The sequence below is a fragment of the Somniosus microcephalus genome, chromosome 9, assembly GCF_052327205.1.
Source record: "Somniosus microcephalus isolate GS21.2 chromosome 9, FLI_Smic_1.0, whole genome shotgun sequence".
In the NCBI taxonomy this organism is placed as follows: Eukaryota; Metazoa; Chordata; class Chondrichthyes; order Squaliformes; family Somniosidae; genus Somniosus; species Somniosus microcephalus.
In genome coordinates this window covers 233,550,206-233,570,731 of record NC_140995.1, presented here as the reverse complement: position 1 = coordinate 233,570,731, position 20,526 = coordinate 233,550,206, and the positions used below count along the sequence as shown (strand labels likewise).

The 20,526-nt window shown below is 44.2% G+C and overlaps 1 protein-coding gene across 2 annotated transcripts in view; it reads left to right on the top strand.

Annotated features, from left to right (window-relative positions):
* The window catches only part of disp1 (dispatched homolog 1 (Drosophila)), a 300,779-nt gene that overhangs the window by 58,057 nt on the left and 222,196 nt on the right, over window positions 1-20,526 (top strand). Inside the window, exon 1 of one of the 2 annotated variants that reach the window (XM_085998019.1) lies at window positions 11,317-11,624. The exons of the other annotated variant lie outside the window; for it this stretch is intronic. The gene's annotated coding sequence lies outside the window, so the exon portion shown is untranslated. Of the gene's footprint in view, window positions 1-11,316; window positions 11,625-20,526 lie in introns of those variants that run through there. 2 annotated transcript variants of the gene reach the window in all.

The following is a 20,526-nucleotide window of genomic DNA, read 5'->3' as shown; positions in this document are numbered from 1 at the left end:
GAAGGTCTAGTATTTGTGAGTGTAAATACTAAGTTGCTTAAATTGATGTAAGAAAAAGGAGTCTCACACATCAAGTAACTTTAAAGTAAGCTTTAAGCAACTTATAATCACACTATATACAAGAGAGGTCTTCACCATGCCTCTGGTAGAAGCCCCTTTACAATACTGAGCAGTTCAGTATTTATACCATCCCAACAGGAAGTGACGTATGACAGGAAGTGATGTATGTACACAGTTCACAGGCAGTGACACATAACTTCCCGGAAGTTATTATTATTATCACAGTCCGCATCTGTGGGGATTTTAAGGTGACAGTGAACCCAGTCCATCACACGGTACAATATCCGCTTCCACGAATTGAGGATATTTTCGCCTCGCTAGCTGGAGGTAAACGCTTCACCAAAATTGATCTAGCCCAGGCGTACTTGCAAATGGAGGTAGAAGAAGCCTTGAAACAATACCTTACGATCAACACTCATAAAGGTCTCTATCAATACAACCGGCTGGTGTTCGGGGTAGCATCGGCTCCGGCTATTTGGCAAAGGGCGATGGATCAAGTCCTGCAAGGGATTCCAGGGACCCAGTGTTATTTGGACGACATCCTGGTCACGGGCGAAAATGACAGTGATCACCTCGCCAACTTGGAGAAGGTGCTCACCAGATTAAAGGAATATGGGCTACGAGCTAATCGCCACAAGTGCGAGTTTTTCCAGAAGCAGATGTCGTATTGTGGCCACGTCATCGATGAAGAGGGGTTACATAAGTCCCCTGAAAAGACTGAGGCAGTAGTCAAGGCTCCAGCACTGGAAAATGTGTCACAACTGAGGGCGTTCCTCAGGCTGGTAAACTACTACCATAAGTTCTTACCAAATTTGTCCACGGTATTACACCCACTGAACATCCTACTGCAAACAGGGGTACCATGGCAGTGGAATGACGAACATAGACGAGCTTTCCAGAAGTGTAAAGAATTGATCACATCAAAAGAGGTGTTGGCCCATTTCAACCCAGCACTACCAATTCGTTTGGCATGTGATGCATCACCCTACGGTATTGGAGCGGTGCTGTCGCACAAATTCCCAGACGGGTTGGAGAGGCCAGTAGTCTTTGCGTCTCGGTCAGTAACCTCAGCCGAGCGCAACTACGCCCAGATTGACAGGGAGGCCCTCAGCCTAGTATGGGGAGTAAAAAAATTCAACCACTATCTGCATGGGCAGAAGTTCACCTTGCTGACTGACCACCAACCACTTGTCTCCATCTTTAATCCTAAGAAGGGCGTTCCAGTAATGACGGCACAACGGTTACAAAGATGGTCCCTGTTTCTAGGGGTGAATCAATATGAAATAGAATATAAAGGCACGAAACAGCATGGAAACGCTGATGGGCTATCGCGCCTGCCACTGCCTACTGTGGAGGAAGCACCAGCAGTGGACCCTATTGAGATATTTTATTCGTCAATAATTGAACGATTGCCAGTAACGAACGCGGATATAGAGAAGGAGACCCGCAATGATCCGACGCTGTCTCGGGTATATGATTTGACGGTGAGGGGATGGCCAACACATGGCGACTCACTGTTGCCAGCATTCTCATCCAGAAGAGAACAGCTGTCAGTATGCCAGGGGACAGTGATGTGTGGATCCAGAGTGGTGATTCCACCCAAGTTAAGGGAGAGAGTGCTAAATGAGCTACATGAAGGTCATCTGGGGGGAGTGAAAATGATAAGCCTTGCTAGGGCTTATGTGTGGTGGCCGGGAATCGATCAACAAATCGAGGACCTAACCAAGAGCTGCTCAGGATGCCAGAAGGTCCAAAATGCACCACCACATGCCCCTCTACACCCATGGGAGTGGCCCTCCTCTCCATGGCAACGGGTGCATATTGATTTTGCTGGTCCATTCATGGACTCAATGTTCTTAATAGCAGTGGATGCTCATTCGAAGTGGCCTGAGGTGATAAAAATGTCCTCAACCACTACAGAGAAAACAATTGCAGTCCTACGGACCATATTTGCCAGAAACGACTTGCCAGAGCAGATTTACTCTGATAATGGACCACAGTTTGTGTCCGAAGAGTTTCGAAAATTTATGAGAAGGAATGGGGTAAGGCATTACACATCCACCCCGTATCATCCAGCCACAAATGGATTGGCTGAGATGTTCGTACAAACCTTTAAGAAGGCGATAAAGGCCATGTGTGACAATGAAATTCCACTACAGCATAAGGTGGACAATTTCTTATTAGCCTACCGAAACGCGACACATGCAGTTACCAACCAGACCCCGGCCACGATGTTCTTTAACCGAAGGTTGCGATCTCGTCTGGACTTGCTCAGACCAAATGTGCGAAGAAATGTTGAGGATAAACAATTCCAGCACATCAATGAGAAGCCGACAAGGAGCTTCAATGTAGGACAACCAGTCTTGGCCCATGACTACCGAACAGAGAAATGGCAACCCGGAACGATATGCACACGGCAGGGGCCATTAATGTACACAGTGGATGTCGGGGAGAACATTGTGAGACGCCACGTTGATCAGATCTTAGCGTCACAGGAACGAGTCAACCCCATGTCTTGCGTACCTGGGGAGGAACCCAACATACCGGTAGCATCTACCTCCGAACCAGTAGCAGTGGAACCCGATGAACTAACCGATGAAAAGGGGCCAGAATCGCCTCCGCACCAAGAACAAGAACCTCAGGAAAGGCGCTATCCCGAAAGGATCAGGAAGCCGCCCCAAAGACTGAATCTATAAATGGATTATTGTTGTTTAATGTACATGTTAAAGTGTTAATTGTTATTTGAATATTATGGGTACTACTAATCTAAAAGGGGAGGAATTGTAGTGTATGTACCTTTTAAGAGAGAACTACTTTTACAGCTCCTGTATACTGTAGTACCGGCAGTGACCACACCTGTATATAAGCCTTGAGCATGCCTCTGTACCTCAGTCTTGAGACTACCCTCCTCCAGTAAATACCTGTTGATTGTTAAGTTACAGCATCCGTGTGGTTATTGAAAAACATCATACTCTCAGAATCACGGATCTAACAGTTGTATAGGTCATCTTGAAGTTTATGCCTGATAGAGTTCATTATTTTACACAGATTTGAAGACAAATGGGGTTGTCGTTACTTGTGTTTGTTTTGTCACTCCTTTTGAATATGGGCACCTCATTAGCCTGTTTCCAATCTCTCGGGTATCCATCGACTCCCTCATAATAATTGTCACTGTCTCACAAATCTCCTTGCTAGTTTCTCTCAACACTCTGGGGAAAAATACCATCTATTTTTAGGCATTTACTTGCTTGAAGCAATTTCAGCTTGTCTAAGACTTCCATCTTATTTATATCAATGTCCTGAATATTGCCGTGGTACTTTTGATTCATGGAGGGCGTGTTGCTCATGTCTTCCCTCGTGAATACTTGGAGGAAGTAATCATTCAGAATTTTTACTATCTTGTGCCCATCCTCAGTTTCAAGCCCATTTGCATCTTTTAATGTCTTCACCTTTTCTCTGATAGTCCTGAAGTATTATTTTTTTACGGTTATACAGTACTTTACTTCTATTTTCTAGGTCTTTCTTTGCCCCTCTGATCACCCTTTCTGTGTGATCTTGTGTCCATCCCAGTGAGCTCCTCTTTTCTCCCTGCAGGATTTGCTGAGGTTGTTTTTCCTCTTTATTACACTTTTTATTCATCAGGCTTGTTTTGTCTGAGCTTGCTGATCTTGTGGGTTTTTTTTAATCTTCCTCCAATCCATTTGTTTTAAATCTTCCCTCGTCTTTTTTGATATTGGCCATTTTCAAGTTCTAAACCTTGCTCCTGGATTTAATTGGGTCCCATTTCATGATGAACTTGCTCATTCTGTGGTTACTGATCCCCAGGGGAACTATGACTCATTACATTGTGTACATCCGGTACATTGTCTGGATCATTTACGAATCCTCGGTCAAGGTGAGCACTACCTGTTAAGTCTGTGCGTTATATTGCGAATTACTACACAGACCACAAGAGTAAACTTTAACAGGACTTTACTGGTTGAAGGTCAGGGCGGAACTGCCCAATAAATCCTTACACAGCACTTATATACCGGTGTGGTCACCACCGGTATTACAGTATACAGTAGCCAAGATAAAGTAGTGCAACCCTTAAAATAGTTCTCTTAAAGGTGGAACGTTACATACACTACACTACCTCTTGTGGTTTCCCTTACACCTCTAGTCCTGAAGCAGTCATGCATTACATCTACCAACTCTTGACTCTAAACCATTTGGGTTTTCCCAATTTATATTGAGTTGATCGACATCTCCTATTAACATAACATTCCTGTTCTCAGACATTCTTCTTTTCCCTTCGTAGAGCTAACTCTCCTTGTGTCGAGCTGGTGGTCTGCAGCATATCCGTAGCGTTAGTATGGATTTTTTTCACATTAGAAATTTCTAACCAGAGTAGTTTTTCTGTAGCTTCCCCTTTCCCACAGTCTCGGCTTCATTTACCTCCCAGTTCTCCCTGACGTGTGGCTACTCCACGCCCTTTACAGTCCTTTCTGAATACTATGTCCTTGGATATGTTTACAAGGTCTGTGTTGGTTTCTGGGGGCAGAGAAGTGTTAATAAATTTCTTGAATGATCAGAAGTGAAGGAATTAGCTGTTTAGAACATCTTTTTTCAAGTAAGTGTGTATAAATGTAAAAATTATACAACCTATAATGAATAGAACATTGTATGTTTTTAAATAAATCACTCCTCAATTTTCATTAACTTAAAACAATCGCTTGAATTGTAACCTGGGGACATATGGATCATAAAGTGGAATAAAATCCATCTTTGATATAAATGAGTTGCTCAGTGGGAGTAGCTGAAAGCTGCCACATGACGCAAACGATCTGATGCAGCTGGACAGCAGTGAAACGATGAAGGATGGGAGGCAGAGAGAGAAATTCAGGAGTCATTTTTTACTTCCTCTGACGTCTCCGGCAGCGCGCAGGAGAATAACTCGCCTCCAGCTCAGTTGCTCAGTGAAATTTTCTGGCCTTTGCTTTTGTATTTATAAATGTTTACTTGGAAGTTGCAACTCCCACACTCTCATTTGTTGAAGTCAGTGTTTCACCAAATGCAGTACATTTTGAATTGATATGCCTTCTCTTTCTGCGCTGTTATAATGGGTTATTCTCTCCTGTCAATTGAAATGCGCCCATTATCTTGTGTGGTACTTGCAGTCAAGCACCTACTCGCTGTGCACATTGGGATCCAACGCTCCATTTGTTCCCCCTTGGGGATCACTAGTCATTACAGTGTCTGCGACAGCAACTTCCCCTTGGAAATAAACAAACACCAGCAACTAGTGTGAGCGATTTTAATTTGCATTAGGGCCTTTGAGGAGTATTTAGTTGGCAAGTTTAGTTAATGACTTTCTTCTGTTATGATCTGAATGCAATGTCTGAATGGGTGATAGAAGCAGATTCAACAATAACTCTCAAAAGGGAATTAGATAAATACTTGAAAAGGAAAATTTGCAGGGCTCTGGGGAAAGCAGGGAGTAGGACTAATTGGATAGCTCTTTCAAAGAGCCAGCACAGACGCAATGGGCTGAATGGCCTCCTGTGCTGTATGATTCTCTTCCACCACAATGTTCATGATGAGTTTCTCTCTTTTTCCTTCTCCTCCTCTTCCTAATTTTGTTTTGGGAGGGTTGGGAACATTTCCAGATGAGGGTTTCGGCAGACAACCTGCTTCCAGTCGCCTCTCCCTGCTGGTCTGTAACTAAAATCAAAAAAATCAAAATCAAATCAAATCAACTTTTATTGTCATTGTTAGTGCACAAGTGCAGTACAATGAAATGTAGGCTTGCGGCTCCCGAGAGTGTACAATTTGGATTGGACACTTAAACATTTCAACATACATTTGTACATATATATTAGCATAAATATGACCATAATAAAGTGCATCGGCAGATGTGCAGGCTTTAGTGTTTATTTGTGGAGTTCAGTAGGATGACAGCCCTGGGAAAGAAGCTGTTCCTAAATCTGGTCGTACGGGTGCAAATGCATCTGTAGCGTCTTCCAGATGGTAGGAGGGCGAACAGACTGTGGCTGGGGTGGGTAGGGTCTTTGATGATGGACCGTGCCCTCCGTAGGCAGCGTTTCTGATATATATGTTCTATGGAACTAGCAGGGAGGTGTGTAAGTACTCTTCCCTCTGCACTCTGCATACCCTGGACAGTTCGGCTAAGGAAGGTGGTGGAGGGTAGGGTGGGTGGGTTGTTTGAGAAGGGCGCGGATTTCTGCAGTATCCTATCAGGAAGACCTTTAAGAATCTGTTAAGTACAAAAGAACCTGCTTACTCTATAAAAACAATATAAGTTTTCAAAAGTTGCAAATGCTCAAAGGAATATATACTGTATGTGCACGTGCACTTCTCTCTGCCTGGTTATGTACGAGTTCCACTGCTCGCCTTCGCCCACACAAAGGAACAGGATCCCTGCAGTGAGTGTGTCCAAGGCTGGCTGACAGTTCAGTAGTACAGGACATGATGTTACTCCAAACTAGTTTTACAGCTTGTCACCAAACTGTATAGGCTGACTCTCGAGAGGAGAACCTGCGTTTCCATCCTTGGATCGACTGGTCTGATTTATTTGAAGAAATAAAAGGAGTTTTTTGTTGTTGTTGAATCCTTCTCCTACCTGCAGTTTTCTCCTGCCCTAAAGTTGCTTACTCTTGCAGGACAACTGTGGGTGGCGCATCACAGCCAAGCCCGCTTGTGCCCACACACAGCATGGGTTGCTGGATAGTGATCTGACGTAAGAACCCTCGTTGATCTCCCTAGCTCGGATGTGTTGAAGGCAATTGTACAGCCTCTATTACTACCTTTCCTTGTCTGTACAACGCAACAATGCTGAGCTAGTGAAGATGGTGTTTTCTTTTAAGTTTCTCAATCAAAAACTTAAATATGTTATATGAAATCAGTACTGAAATTTAGCTTGTCCTTTGCCTGACACTGTGTGTGTTTATAATTTACAGATAGTCTGGGACCTGTGGTGAAGACGAGATCTGTAACTATTCAGGAGGGACTGACTGGTGGGCGTGAAGGTTTCCCTGTCCAATTTTTATTCAGAATGCAGAACCTTAAAAGAAAAATTGGCAGTGTTTTTTTTCCCCCCTGCTGCAGTTACAGCATATGATAGAAAACAGGCGTAGTTTAAGCGGTGCTGTGGGAGTTTGATTTTCTGAGAGTTGAGACAGATCCACAGTGCTTGGTCGTACATAGGAGTAAACTACTCAATCTTCAGAGCCACATTCAGACTTGATGACTAATGCATCCTTTTGGAACGAGTGTGTCTGATACTTTTCAATCTCGCTGGCTACACCTCTCATGGTTCCAAACACTCGTTCTTTCTTTCTCCCGTTCTCCTTTCTCCCGATTGTTCTTTCTCCTATTGTTGCTTTGCTTTCTTTTCTTTTTTCTTTCTCAAATTTTTGTCTTAACACTCCTGTGAAGCACCTTGGGACATTTTACTACGTTAAAGGAGCTATATAAATACAAGTTGTTGTTGTTCTCTCTCTCTCTCTTTCCCACTTTTTCACTCCTGCTTTTTCTCTCTCACTCACTCCCTTTCCCATGTGCTCCCCCCTTTGCTCTTTTTTTCGTCCCTACCACTCTCCTCAAGTTTTCAGAATGCATGAGAACTACTGCAAACATATGTTTTGAAAGCTGTTACATATAAAACAGAAATTTACTCCAGGGCTGTCACCAGGATTTTGCTGCAGTGTATTTGTACATTTGGACATTGTATTTTGCCTAATTCAGCAAAAAAAACCTTGGCTAAATCCATGAAACTATACACAGGCCTGGTCACTTTATTGGTTTGAGGCAATGAGGAGAAACTGATAGTCAAGAGAAGTACAATAGCAAAATACTGCGGATGTTGGAAATCCGAAATAACAACAGAAAATGCTGGAAAAACTCAGCAGGTCAGGCAACATCCGTGGAGAGAAATTTGAGTTGACGTTTTGGGTCGAACCCTTCTTCAAAACTGGAAAGAAAAGAAAATAGATCGAAGGCAGGGCTGCGATCGGACAAAAGAATTAAAAGAAACAAAAGTAAAAGAGACAAAAGAAGGTATTCGAAGCTGGACGAGATGGTAATAGGCTGAGATTAGGTGTGAAGTGTACTGGCAGGGCAAGAGATAGCTGCCAGGTGTGAGAGAGAAACAAAAGGAAAGGGGGGGGGGAAAGGAGTGGAAAAATTACAAGAAAAAATGTAATAGGGGCCAAGGTTATGATCTGAAATTGTTGAACTCGATATTGAGTCCGGAAGGCTGCAGAGTGCCTAATCGGAAGATGAGGTGCTGTTCCTCGAGTTTACGTTGAGCTTCCGTGGAACAATACAAGAGGCCAAGGACGGTGAGGTCCGAGTGGGAATGGAGCGGTGAATTAAAATGACAGGCGACCGGAAGCTCGGGGTCCCCCTTACGGACCGAACGGAGGTGTTCCGCAAAGCGGTCACCCAATCTGCGTTGTTTCTCTCTCACACCTGGCAGCTATCTCTTGCCCTGCCAGTACACTTCACACCTAATCTCAGCCTATTACCATCTCGTCCAGCTTCGAATACCTTTTATTGTCTCTTTTACTTTTGTTTCTTTTAATTCTTTTGTCCGATTGCAGCCCTGCCTTCGATCTATTTTCTTTTCTTTCCAGTTTTGAAGAAGGGTTCGACCCAAAACGTCAACTCAAATTTCTCTCCACGGATGTTGCTTGACCTGCTGAGTTTTTCCAGCATTTTCTGTTGTTAGTCAAGAGAAGTGGTTAGTGTTCAGTCGCCCTCGGGACGTATCACAGAGAGAGCCTGAGCGGTGGCCTAAAGGGACAGGACAACTTAGCAACTAAACATTCCAACTGTGCTCCAGATACCAGACCACCCGTAAGGTACGTCACCTGAGATAAGCTATTATCTATTTAATTTCAAAAAATAAACTTTGTACAGGTCTCTGATCTTGTTCCAGGTTCTGTAGCAAGCGCTGCACTAAAAAGTGAGTGGCATTTAAGATGTATCTTTGCTATAGAATACGGAGCACATTGTGCTTTAAACGAGTGGGAGCAACAAGTCGCATTTATATTGGACCTTTAATGCAGAAAAAGTCCCATGAGGCTTCAGAGAAGGGCAGGGGGCAAAAAGATAAAAGGAATAAAGGGAACAGTCACAAATCTATGGAGCAAGAGTTAGGAGAGGTGACTAAAAGCTTGGTGGAAAAGACATGTTTTGGGAAGGTTTATAAAGGTGGAGAGAGAAGTGGAGATGTAGAGTGGGTCAAGGAGGGAATTCCAGGGAATGGGGCTGAAGTAGCTAAAAGCTTTGTCAGACGATACAAAAAGGCCAAAGTTAGAGCAATATAATCCATGTTCTATGATTGTATTAGCAGTAAAGCAGTACTATAACTGTACGTATTTCCTATTGCCTAGCCCATTGACATGAGGGAACTTGTAGTGCTCTACTGCAGTGGATAGCCATTGGGCTTTTTATAAAACCATTGCTCTATGCTGGTTTGAGGCTGATGCCTCAGCTCCTTGGCTGGGAGTAATGGAGAGTGGCTGAAACTGAGGCAAAATATGACTTGGCACCTGACGTTTGGACCAACAGAAAGACTAGATGCTGGCCACCAGATAGCAATATGTTAAAAAAAAAAAATTACTTGGGACTTTGTGGGTGAATTTTGCACATATACTTGATGATGTAATCGAGCCATGTCAAAGTATTTTTTAAACAGCAATTTTTTTCTGCAAATCAGTTTTGTGTCTAGCAAAACCTTTAGTTAGATTTAATTGAGCATTATATCCCACCTCTCCCAAGCTTTCTCCCATCCACTCCTAAAGGCACTGATCCGTATGGCATAGTTATGTTCCATGGTTGCCAACAGCCTTCCGTTACCGTACCTCATCCAAGTGGCCTTACTTCATGCGTGAACCTAGGTGGTGAGTTCAACAATGAGAGGTATCACAGCCAAGCCATGTCCTGTCCATGCTCAATATCCACACACGCAGGGCTACGGGGGAAGGGCAGGGGAGTGGGACTAAGTGAATAGCTCTTTCAAAGAGCTGGCACAAGCATGATGGTTCGAATGGCCTCCTTCTGTGCTGTAATATTCTATGATTCTACATATATGCTTTCCAACAGGCGTCACTGGTTATTGATCAGAAGTGATTTTGGCTGATTTTCTTCAAAACATGTCCTTTCCTTTACCTAGCCAGTTGTACTTTGCTGCTTACTGACTGAGACTAGCTAATTCATCACAGGCCACTGGTCAGTATTGAGACCTTTTCTAGTCTTTATGACTCTGTATCGCTGCTGATAGTGCATTTTCCCACCAGGGCCGAGTAATACAGCTTTCTAACAGAGATACCATGGTGGTAAGGGCACAGCAGGCTAGAATTTTACAATTCTTCTCCATGGGAAGAAAGTGTGAGCTGCGGGGGGGAAAAAAATCTATTGATCTAATTTTCTTAATGCTAAATGGAGCTGTTGTATTGATTCTTCCTCGACCATAAATAAATATCGCTGATGGGTTGTTTTGCATGTTGAACTGTTCCCAGGCCCCAGAGAGAAACACGACCGAGACTGTTTTCACGACTGAAGGTTTTTATCCTGTAGTTAGCAGAATGGGGATTACTGAAATGGAGCCTAAAGGCAAATATTGAAAGGTGTAAAGAAAGTCTTTTCTTGGCGGCTGCTTTAGCTGCAGGAAGTGAAATCCAACCTTGACTGATGTTGCTAATTGAAAAGATAACCATTATGTGATAGTATTTCTTAATCTCCGAGAGGTTTGGTAAGTGTGAAGTAACTGTGTGGGACTGTGGTGTGGAGTAACTCCCTCTTCCCAGACAAGTGTTTGCTGAGCACATCCCTCTGTGTGGCTAATATAGCCAGTGGATTGATTTATTTGGGACAGTCAGACTCGAGATTGTAATGTACAAAACTTGTTTTTCTTGCTTTATTCTGGGGTTTATAAAGGCCTGGATTTCCCTTTGTATTTTACCTGGTGATAAGCCCATAGTGATAATGCTAAAAAAGCCTTTGCAGCCTGGTGCCTCTGCTTTCTGTGTTGTGATTTTCTTTTTTGAGTGGATGTCTATGAAAGATCCTTAGACTGCAGGGAGTTGAACTGTGCTCGAGTTACGTTATAGAACAGTGAATAAAAATCTGCCTTGAAGCACATTTTCTCGGTACTTGTACATCCATCAAGGCCACTTGCGGCCTGCCTCCTATCACGACCCACTGGGGTATGGGTTGCTGACCGAGCTGAGATTGCAAATGGTTCTCTCTCCTGTTTTTTCAACAGTAAGAGAAGAGAAAAGAAGGCAATGCGATGAGGTGGCATGGTCATCCCAGCATCCACCGAGCAATCAGACGGAACGTCTTGAAATAGAAGTATTTAAGAAAGCTGTATGGGTCTTCGAGTTTTTTCTTTCCCTTCCTGTGGGGAGCCGTCCAGCCTCCACTTGACAATGACCGACAGCGACGCAAATGGAATCAGCACTCAGCAGTTGCAAGCACAGACACCCGTTCTGCCAGCCCGTGGTGCAGTGTGTCGGAGCCTTGAGCTGCGAGTTGTAGCCCACAACAATACGTTAGTGAGTAGCAGTGCTTCAGTGTCTGTAATTCTGTTTTAGAAATTATTCTGCTGAATCAATTGTATTTCTTTCACAGACTTTCACAGAATCTACAGTGCAGATAGAGGCCATTTCAGCCCATCGAGCCTGCACCGACACATATCCCACCCTATCCCTGTAACCCCACGTATTTAATCCCCTAACACTAAGGGTCAATTTATAATAGCCAAATCAACCTAACCTGCACATCTTTGGACTGTGGGAGGAAACCGGAGCACCCGGAGGAAACCCACGCAAACACGGGGAGAATGTGCAAACTCCACACAGACAGTCGCCCGAGGCCAAATTTGAACCCGGGTCCCTGGCGCTGTGAGGCAACAGTGCTAACCACTATGCCACCGTGCCCCCCATTTCGTTGTGGGATGGGTGAAGGAAAGGAGAGGGAAATTCCAAGAAGCATTCCTATAATCTGAAGAGTGTAGACAGTGGGGAGCAATTGTTTTAATGGCATTAAATGATTCCTGTGGGTCTTTTATGTGGAAAAAGCCGGTGTTTTGGAGGCTCTTGGATTAACCAGTACCGGAAGTCCGAGACAGGCTATAGCTAAAGAACCTGTGCTATGTTGTGCCTGTCCAGTGAGGAATCTGGATCACAGCCAAGACTGACTTTGTCCTTACCCAACATCCACACTCATGCACATGTCTAGCAGGAGTCATTGGATAGTGATCAGGAGGGAGAACCCGAGCTGATTTTCTTTCTATCATCTAACCATCACAACAATAACTTGCGTTTATATAGTGCGCTTAATGTTGGAAAAATGTCCCAAAGCACTTCACAGAGACGTAATCAGATAAAAATGAAGGGGAAGCCAAAGAAGGGGATATTAGGAGGGGTGAAAGAGGAAGGTCTTAAAGGAGGAGAGGCAGTGGAGTGAATTAAGGAGGGAATTCCAGAGCGAATGCCAAAATGATCGAAGGCCTGGCTGCCATTGGTGTGGTGAAGGGAGGTCACACAAGCACCAGAGTTGGAGGAACGGAGAGTTCTGGGGGTTGTAGGGCTGAAGGAGATTAGAGATGGCAATGAAGGGATTTTAAGACAAGGATGAGAATTTTAAATTGGGGGCATTGGGTGGCCGGGAGCCAATGCAGGTCAGTAAGGATGGGTGTGATGGATAAACAGGACTTGATGTGGGATAGGATATGGGTAGTAGAGTTTCGGATGAGCTGAAGTTTAGAGCGTGGAGGATGGGAGATTATTATAAAATCCTCTTGGTTCAGAGAAGAGAACTTGCCACCCCCCCCCCCCCACCCCATCTGGCCTACATGTGACTCAGTCCCACATTACATGGTTGAGTCTTAATGCCTCGAGGACAATGAGGGGTGAGCAATAAATGTGGTCTTGTCTGCGTTGCCACATCCTAGAACATTTTTTTTTAATTGTCTTTTCCTGTGAAATCGGAGCATCACTACAACCATCCCGGTTGAGATCAGTTAACTCTGTGCAGGCTAAGGATCAATCCTGGGATCGTCCAGATCTGCAGGGCTGAGCCTCGTGTGAACCTAGACAGTGGGCATTAACGAGCTGTTCGAGGCGTTGCTGGACCGGGAGCCAATGTAGGTCAGCGGTCATAGGGATAATGGGTAAATGGGGCTTGGTGCAAGTTTGGATACGGGCAGCAGCGTTTTGGTTGAGCTCAAGTTCACAGAGGGCGGGAGGCAGGAGGCTGGCCTGGAGATACACTTCCCTTTTTCCTCTTCCTGGAATAGACTTGCTTTGTACCCTTTCCCTCTCCTGTTCAAAGTATTTCTCATTGCTGTTCTACAGTTCCATTTGCCAGCACTTTTTTCTCTTCCATTTAATCTGGGCAAGATCCTTTTTATCTTATTGTTCCAGTCAGGCACCCTTATCCTGGTCTTTACTTTTTCCTTTTTTATTCTTAAACTGAATCTAATTATATTGTGGTCACTGCTTTCTAATGTTTCCTGACTTGTATCCTCTAAATACTCATACTAAATATCTCATGAAGAACGAGCTTTGGATTTATATAGCACCTTTCACCATCTCAGTGCCCCCAAGTGCTTCAGCCAGTGAAATATTTTTGAAGTGCAGTCACTGTTGTAATGTAGGAAACGTGGCAGCCAATTTGCACACAACAAACTCCTACAAACAGCAATGTGATAATGACCAGATAATCTGTTTGTGATGTTGATTGAGGGATAACTATTGGCCAGGTCACTGGGGAGAACTCCCCTGCCCTTCGAAGTAGTGCTGTGGGATTTTTTATGTCCATCTGAGGGGGCAGACAGGGCTTCAGCTTAATGTTTCATTCGTAAGACAGCACCTCGACAGTGCAGCACTCCCTCAGTACTGCACTGAAGTGTCGGTCTGGATTTTGTGTTCTGGTGTGGGATTTGAATCCACAACCTGCTGACTCAGAGGCTACCAACTAACATTAAAAGGTATGGCGGTAGGTAAGTAGTGGCTAGCATTTAAAGAAATATTTCATAATTCTCAACAAAAATACATTCCATTGAGAAACAAAAACTCCATGGGAAAAGTGATCCATCCGCCAGGCCTGGACTAATGATCCAGAAACGTGAGCTCAAATCCCACCACGGCAGCTGGGGAATTTAAATTCAGTTAATTAAATAAATCTGGAATAAAAAGCTAGCATCAGTAATGGTGACCATGAAACTATCGGATTGTAGTAAAAACCCATCTGGTTCACTAATGTCTTTTAGGGAAGGAAATCTGCTGTCCTTACCTGGTCTGGCCTATATGTGACTCCAGACCCACAGCACTGTGGTTGACTCTTAACTGCCCTCTGAAATGGCCTAGCAAGTCACTCAGTTGTAACTAACCGCTACGAAACAAAATAATAAGAATGAAACCGGACGGACCACCCGGCATCGACCTCGGCACCAGCTACGGACACGGCAACGGCACACCCAGCCCAGTCAACCCTGAAGGTCAATCATCACAGCCCCAGGACATCGCTGCAGGAGTTCCTCAGGGCAGTATCCTTGGCCCAACCATCTTCAGCTGCTTCATCAATGACGTTCCCTCCAACATAACGTCAGAAATGGGGATGTTCGCTGATGACTGCACAGCGTTCAGCGCCATTCACAGCTCCACAGGTAATGAGGCAGTCCATGCCCACATGCAACAAGACCTGGACGACGTTCAGGCTTGGGCTGATAAGTGGCAGTTAACATTCACGTCACAGAAGTGCCAGGCAATGACTATCTCCAACAACAGGCTTGGGCTGATAAGTGGCAGTTAACATTCACGTCACAGAAGTGCCAGGCAATGACTATCTCCAACAAGCGAGAGTCTAACCACCTCCCCTTGACATTCAATGGCATTACCATCACCGAATCCCCCACTATCAACATCCTGGGGGTCACCATTAACCAGAAACTTAACTGGACCAGCCACATAAATACTGTGGCAACAAGTGCAGGTCAGAGGCTAGGTATTCTGAGGCGAGTGTCTCTCCTCCTGACTCTCCAAAGCCTTTCCACCATCTACAAGGCACAAGTCAGGAGTGTGATGGAATACTCTCCACTTGCCTGGATGAGTGCAGCTCCAACAACACAAGAAGCTCGACACCATCCAGGACAAAGCAGGCCGCTTGATTGGCTCCCTCAACCACCACCTTAAACATTCACTCCCTCCACCACCGGCGTACCGTGGCTGCAGTGTGTACCATCTACTGCAGCAACTCGCCAAGGCTTCTTTGGCAGCTCCTCCCAAACCCGCCACCTCTTCCACCTAGAAGGACAAGGGCAGCAGGCGCATGGGAACACCACCACCTCCAAGTTCCCCTCCAAGTCACACACCATCCTGACTTAGAAGTATATCACCGATCCTTCATCGTCACTGGTCCAAATCTTGGAACTCCCTACCAAACAGCACTGTGGGAGTGCCATCACCACACGGACTGCAGCGGTTCAAGAAGGCAGCTCACCACCACCTTCTCGAGGGCAACTAGGGATGGGCAATAAATGCTGGCATTGCCAGCGACGCCCTAATCCCATAAACGAATAAAAAACAAAAGATTGAAAGCAGAAGCTTATAATGTCGCAAAGAATAATAGTAAGCCTGAGGATTGGGAGAGTTTCAGAAACCAGCAAAGGATGACCAAAAAAATTTATAAAATGGGAAAAATAGAATGAGAGAAAACTAGCAAGAAATATAAAAACAGATTCTAAGAGCTTCTACAAAAGGAAGAGAGTAGCAAAAGTAAACGTTGGTCCCTTAGAGGCTGAGACAGGAGAAATTATTATGGGGAATAAGGAAATGGCAGAAAAGTTAAACAAATATTTTGTATCTGTCTTCACAATAGAAGACACAAAAAGCATAGCAAAAATTGTGGGGAACCAAGGGTCTAATGAGGGTGAGGAACTTAACGTAAGATGAGTAGAGAAAAAGTACTAGAGAAACTAATGGGACTAAAAGCCGACAGACCCCCTGGACCTGATGGGCCTGCATCCTAGGGTTCTAAAAAAGGTGGCTGAAGAGATAGTGGATGCATTGGTTTTGATCTTCGAAAATTCCCTAGATTCTAGAACGGTCCCAGCGGATTGGAAGGTCGCAAATGTAACACCGCTATTCAAGAAAGGAGGGAGAGAAAAAACACGGAACTACAGGCCAGTTAGCCTGACATCAGTCGTCGGGAAAATGCTGGAATCCATTGTTAAGGCAGAGTCAACATGGTTTTATGAAAGGGAAATTGTGTTTGACAAATTTATTAGAGTTTTTTGAGAATATAACTACAGTAGTAGGGTAGATAAAGGGGAACCAGTGGATGTAGTATGTTTGGATTTCCAAAAGGCATTCGATAAGGTGCCACATAAAAGGTTATTACACAAGATAAGGGCTCATGGGGTTGGGGGTAATATAGTAGCATGAATAGAGGATTGGTTAACGGACAGAAAACAGAGTAGGGGTAAACGACTCTTTTTCAGGTTGGCGGGCTCTAACTAGTGGGGTATTGCAAGGATCAGTGTTGGGGCTTCAGCTATTTACAATCTATATTAATGACCTAGATGAAGGGACCAAGTGTAATGTATCCAAGCTTGCCGACGATACAAAGCTAGGTGTGACAGTAAGCTGTGAGGAGAACACAAAGAGTCTGCAAAGGGATATAGATAGACTAAGTGAGTGGGCAGTAAGGTGGCAGATGGAGTATAATGTAGGGAAATGTGAGGTTATTCACTTTGGTAGGAAAAATAGAAAAACAATATTTTTTAAGTGGTGAGAAACTTTCAAATGTTGGTGTTCAGAGAGATTTGGGTGTCCTTGTGCAAGAAACACACAAAGCGAGCATGCAGGTACAGCAAGCAATAAGGAAGGCAAATGGCATGTTGGCCTTTATTGCAAGGGGGTTGGAGTATAAGAGTAAGGAAGTCTTGCTACAGTTGTACAGGGCCTTGGTGAGACCACACCTGGAGTACTGTGCACAGTTTTGGTCTCCTTATCTAAGGAAGGATATACTTGCCTTGGAGGCGGTGCAGCGAAGGTTCACTAGATTGATTCCTGAGTTGAGAGGGCTTTTCTATGATAAGAGATTTTGTAGAATGGGCCTATACTTTCTGGAGTTCAGAAGAATGAGAGGTGATCTCATTGAAACATCCAAGATCCTGAAGGAGATTGGCAGGGTTGATGCTGGGAGGTTGTTTCCCCTGGTTGGAGTGTCTAGAACTAGGGGGCATAGTCTCAGGATAAGGGGTGTAGCCATTTAAGACTGAGATGAGGAGGAATTTCTTCACTAAGGATTGTGAATTCTCTGCCCCAGAGGGCTGTGGATGCTGATGGAGCAGGCTCGAGGGGCTGTATGGCCGACTTCTCATATTTTTTATGTTCTTATGATAGACTTCAAGAGGACACAGGCAGGCTAGTGGAATGGGCGGACACGTGGCAGATGAAATTTAACGCAGAAAAGTGCGAAGTGATACATTTTGGTAGGAAGAACAATGAGAGGCAATATAAACTAAAGGGTACAATTCTAAATGGGGTGCATGAACAGAGAGACCTGGGGGTATATGTGCACAAATCGTTGAAGGTAGCAGGGCAGGTTGAAAAAGCGGTTAAAAAAGTATACAGGACCCTGGGCTTCATAAATAGAGCCATAGAGTACAAAAGCAAGAAAGTTATGATGAACCTTTATAAAACACTGGTTCGGCCTCAGCTGGAGCATTGTGTCCAATTCTGGGCACCACACTTTAGGAAGGATGTGAAGGCCTTAGACAGGGTGCAGAAAAGATTTACAAGAATGGCTCCAGGGATGAGGGACTTCAGTTACATGGATAGTCTGGAGAAGCTGGGGTTGTTCTCCTTAGAGCAGAGAAGGTTGAGAGGAGATTTGATAGAGGTGTTCAAAATCATGAGGGGTCTGGACAGAGTAGATAGATAGAAACATAGAAACATAGAAGATAGGAGCAGGAGTAGGCCATTCGGCCCCTCGAGCCTGCTCCGCCATTCAATGAGATCATGGCTGATCATCCAAATTCAGTACCCTGTCCCTGCCTTCTCCCCATATCCCTTGATCCCTTCCCATTGGCGGAAGGGTTGAGAACCAGAGGACACAGATTTAAGGTGATTGGTAGAAGAACCAAAGGCGACATGAGGAAATACTTTTTTACGCAGCGAGTGGTTAGGATCTGGAATGCACTGCCTGAAAGGGTGGTGGAGGCAGATTCAATCGTGGCTTTCAAAAGGGAATTGGATAAGTACCTGAAGGAAAACATTTGTAGGGCTACGGGGAAAGGGCGGGAGAGTGGGACTAGCTGAAGTGCTCTTGCAGAGAGCTGGCACGGGCTCAACGGGCCGAATGGCCTCCTTCTATGCCGTAACCATTCTATGATTCTATGCAAGGTCAGCAAATCTGTCCATAGCTTGTGATGCATGCACTGGTACAAATTCCTCGCCTCAACAGACACACATTTGCGGCAATTTAACCCACATCAGATTTTTCAGTACCTGGATGCTCAAAGTTCACATCTAATCTGCAGATTAACACTATATCAGTCTAAAATGTATTATTTACTTGTTGCAAAACAGTAAGTCTCACTTGATGTATGTAAATCCCAATTGAATGTACACTCCCTCAGATCGAATACATTAAATGCCAGTGTCCAGTATCACTGACACATCACAGTTTATAATCCCTGTTTATTCTTCTCAGTCAGTGGGCTACTTTGCGTTAGAAATATTGGTACTTTGAGCACAACTTCTGTGTAAGTAAGGAATATAATCAGAATACAGGATATTTTCCACAAAAGGGGAAAAAATCTTTTTTGACAACAGTTGCTCCAACCATTGTGCTTTGGAGAGAGGGGACTTGACTTGTGTTGACACGAGTAATTCCCCACATCAAGTTTCTACACTCTGTATGTGGATCCTGGTGTTCCTATGTATTAGCTTTAACTCTCTTGCAAGTCAGCCTCACTTCCTCTCTCGCCTTTGTGGCTTTTCTCGTTATGGTGTACCACAACCACAGCTTCAATGTTATCACGAGGCTTTCGCGTACGGGTATCATTAACATAAAAACATTTCATTGAAGATAATGTTGTGCATTATGCAATTTATCACCTCAAACTACTCTCCTCACCATCAGAACTCTAGTCCCAGTCATCGTATACAAATGGTTTTCAAACTTCTTTGTGTGGGGACCCCCCTGGAATTATTGATAGGATCTTGGAGACCCCTAGCTCGAAAGTGTCAGGTACCCAAAGGAAAGAAGTGCAGAACTTTTTTTAAAAAGTAAGAGATGCAGCGAGAGCGAGAGGCAGAGCGAGAAACCGTGCAGCTTCCGGGTCGCTGGTTGGCACGGTCTGTTTGCCAGCGTTGTAAGCCCACCAAACCACATCATTCGTCCATGTCTCTGATTAAATTGGGTAGGGAAGGAAAGCAAAATTCAAGTATAAAAGTAGCGCACAGAATGGGAGGGAAATGGACTAAAACGTTGTGTTCAAAATCTGCCTTTCAGGCCTAGAGAATTAATGTTGCTGTAACAAATGGTCTTTTGACATTTGAGTACTTTTATTAGAGTGGAGGTGTTTCTTTCAGTGTCCGTACACGTGCTTAAAACTGTCTGCCTCGGAGACAGGAATTTCTGGCCCATTTTGCAGTTTAAGGGTTAAAATGGTGACCACTTTCAAAGCATTCTTAGGAGATTTGATGTGATAAATAGTACGTTACAGGTTGATACGATGTACGGTAAACGGGTGAAATCGCTCATTTCAACACATCCCTCGGAAAGGCAGCAGATGTACTCTGTTTTAGCCCTTCGTTTAAAAAAAAATTGTATTCCATCTTGATATGGATTGCTTACAAACCATTTTAAGTAAACTGATTGGTCTTTTATTGTGGGGCAGTAATAGTTGTTTAAGGGTAAGGTAGTTATTGTGTGATTCTGTAGTTAATCCTGAGGATTTACAGGGAAAGGACAGTGAAAACACATGGCACTTTCACCTTGAATTTTGTCTAAACAAAACCATCTGGTTTTGAAAATCTTCTTATGTTTTAGCTTTTTAAAAAAAAAAGAACTGATCCATACCATATGCAGTGGAGAGACTCTGGGAAGTTTAACAGCTACTAAACCCATTGAAGGCTCGTGATTCGAAAGGGTTCTCTTTTGATTGATCTACTTGTGTGGAGTCTTTCTCGGCCTCGTTTGTTGGATATTGGCAAGGAAGAATTTAGAAACTTGACTGTGATTTGATTCAAGGACACCTCGTGCAGTAACAATTACATTTGCTGGGGTGAAGCTGAGGCTGCAGATTCTGTGTTGACCAGCTCGCCTTCTACACTTGCAAAATCATCATAGTGCTCAAATGCATCAGTGCTTTAAGTGTTCCACAGTAAGCGGGCACATCTTGCTCTGTTGCCTGTATCATAACTCACACCAAGTCCTGTT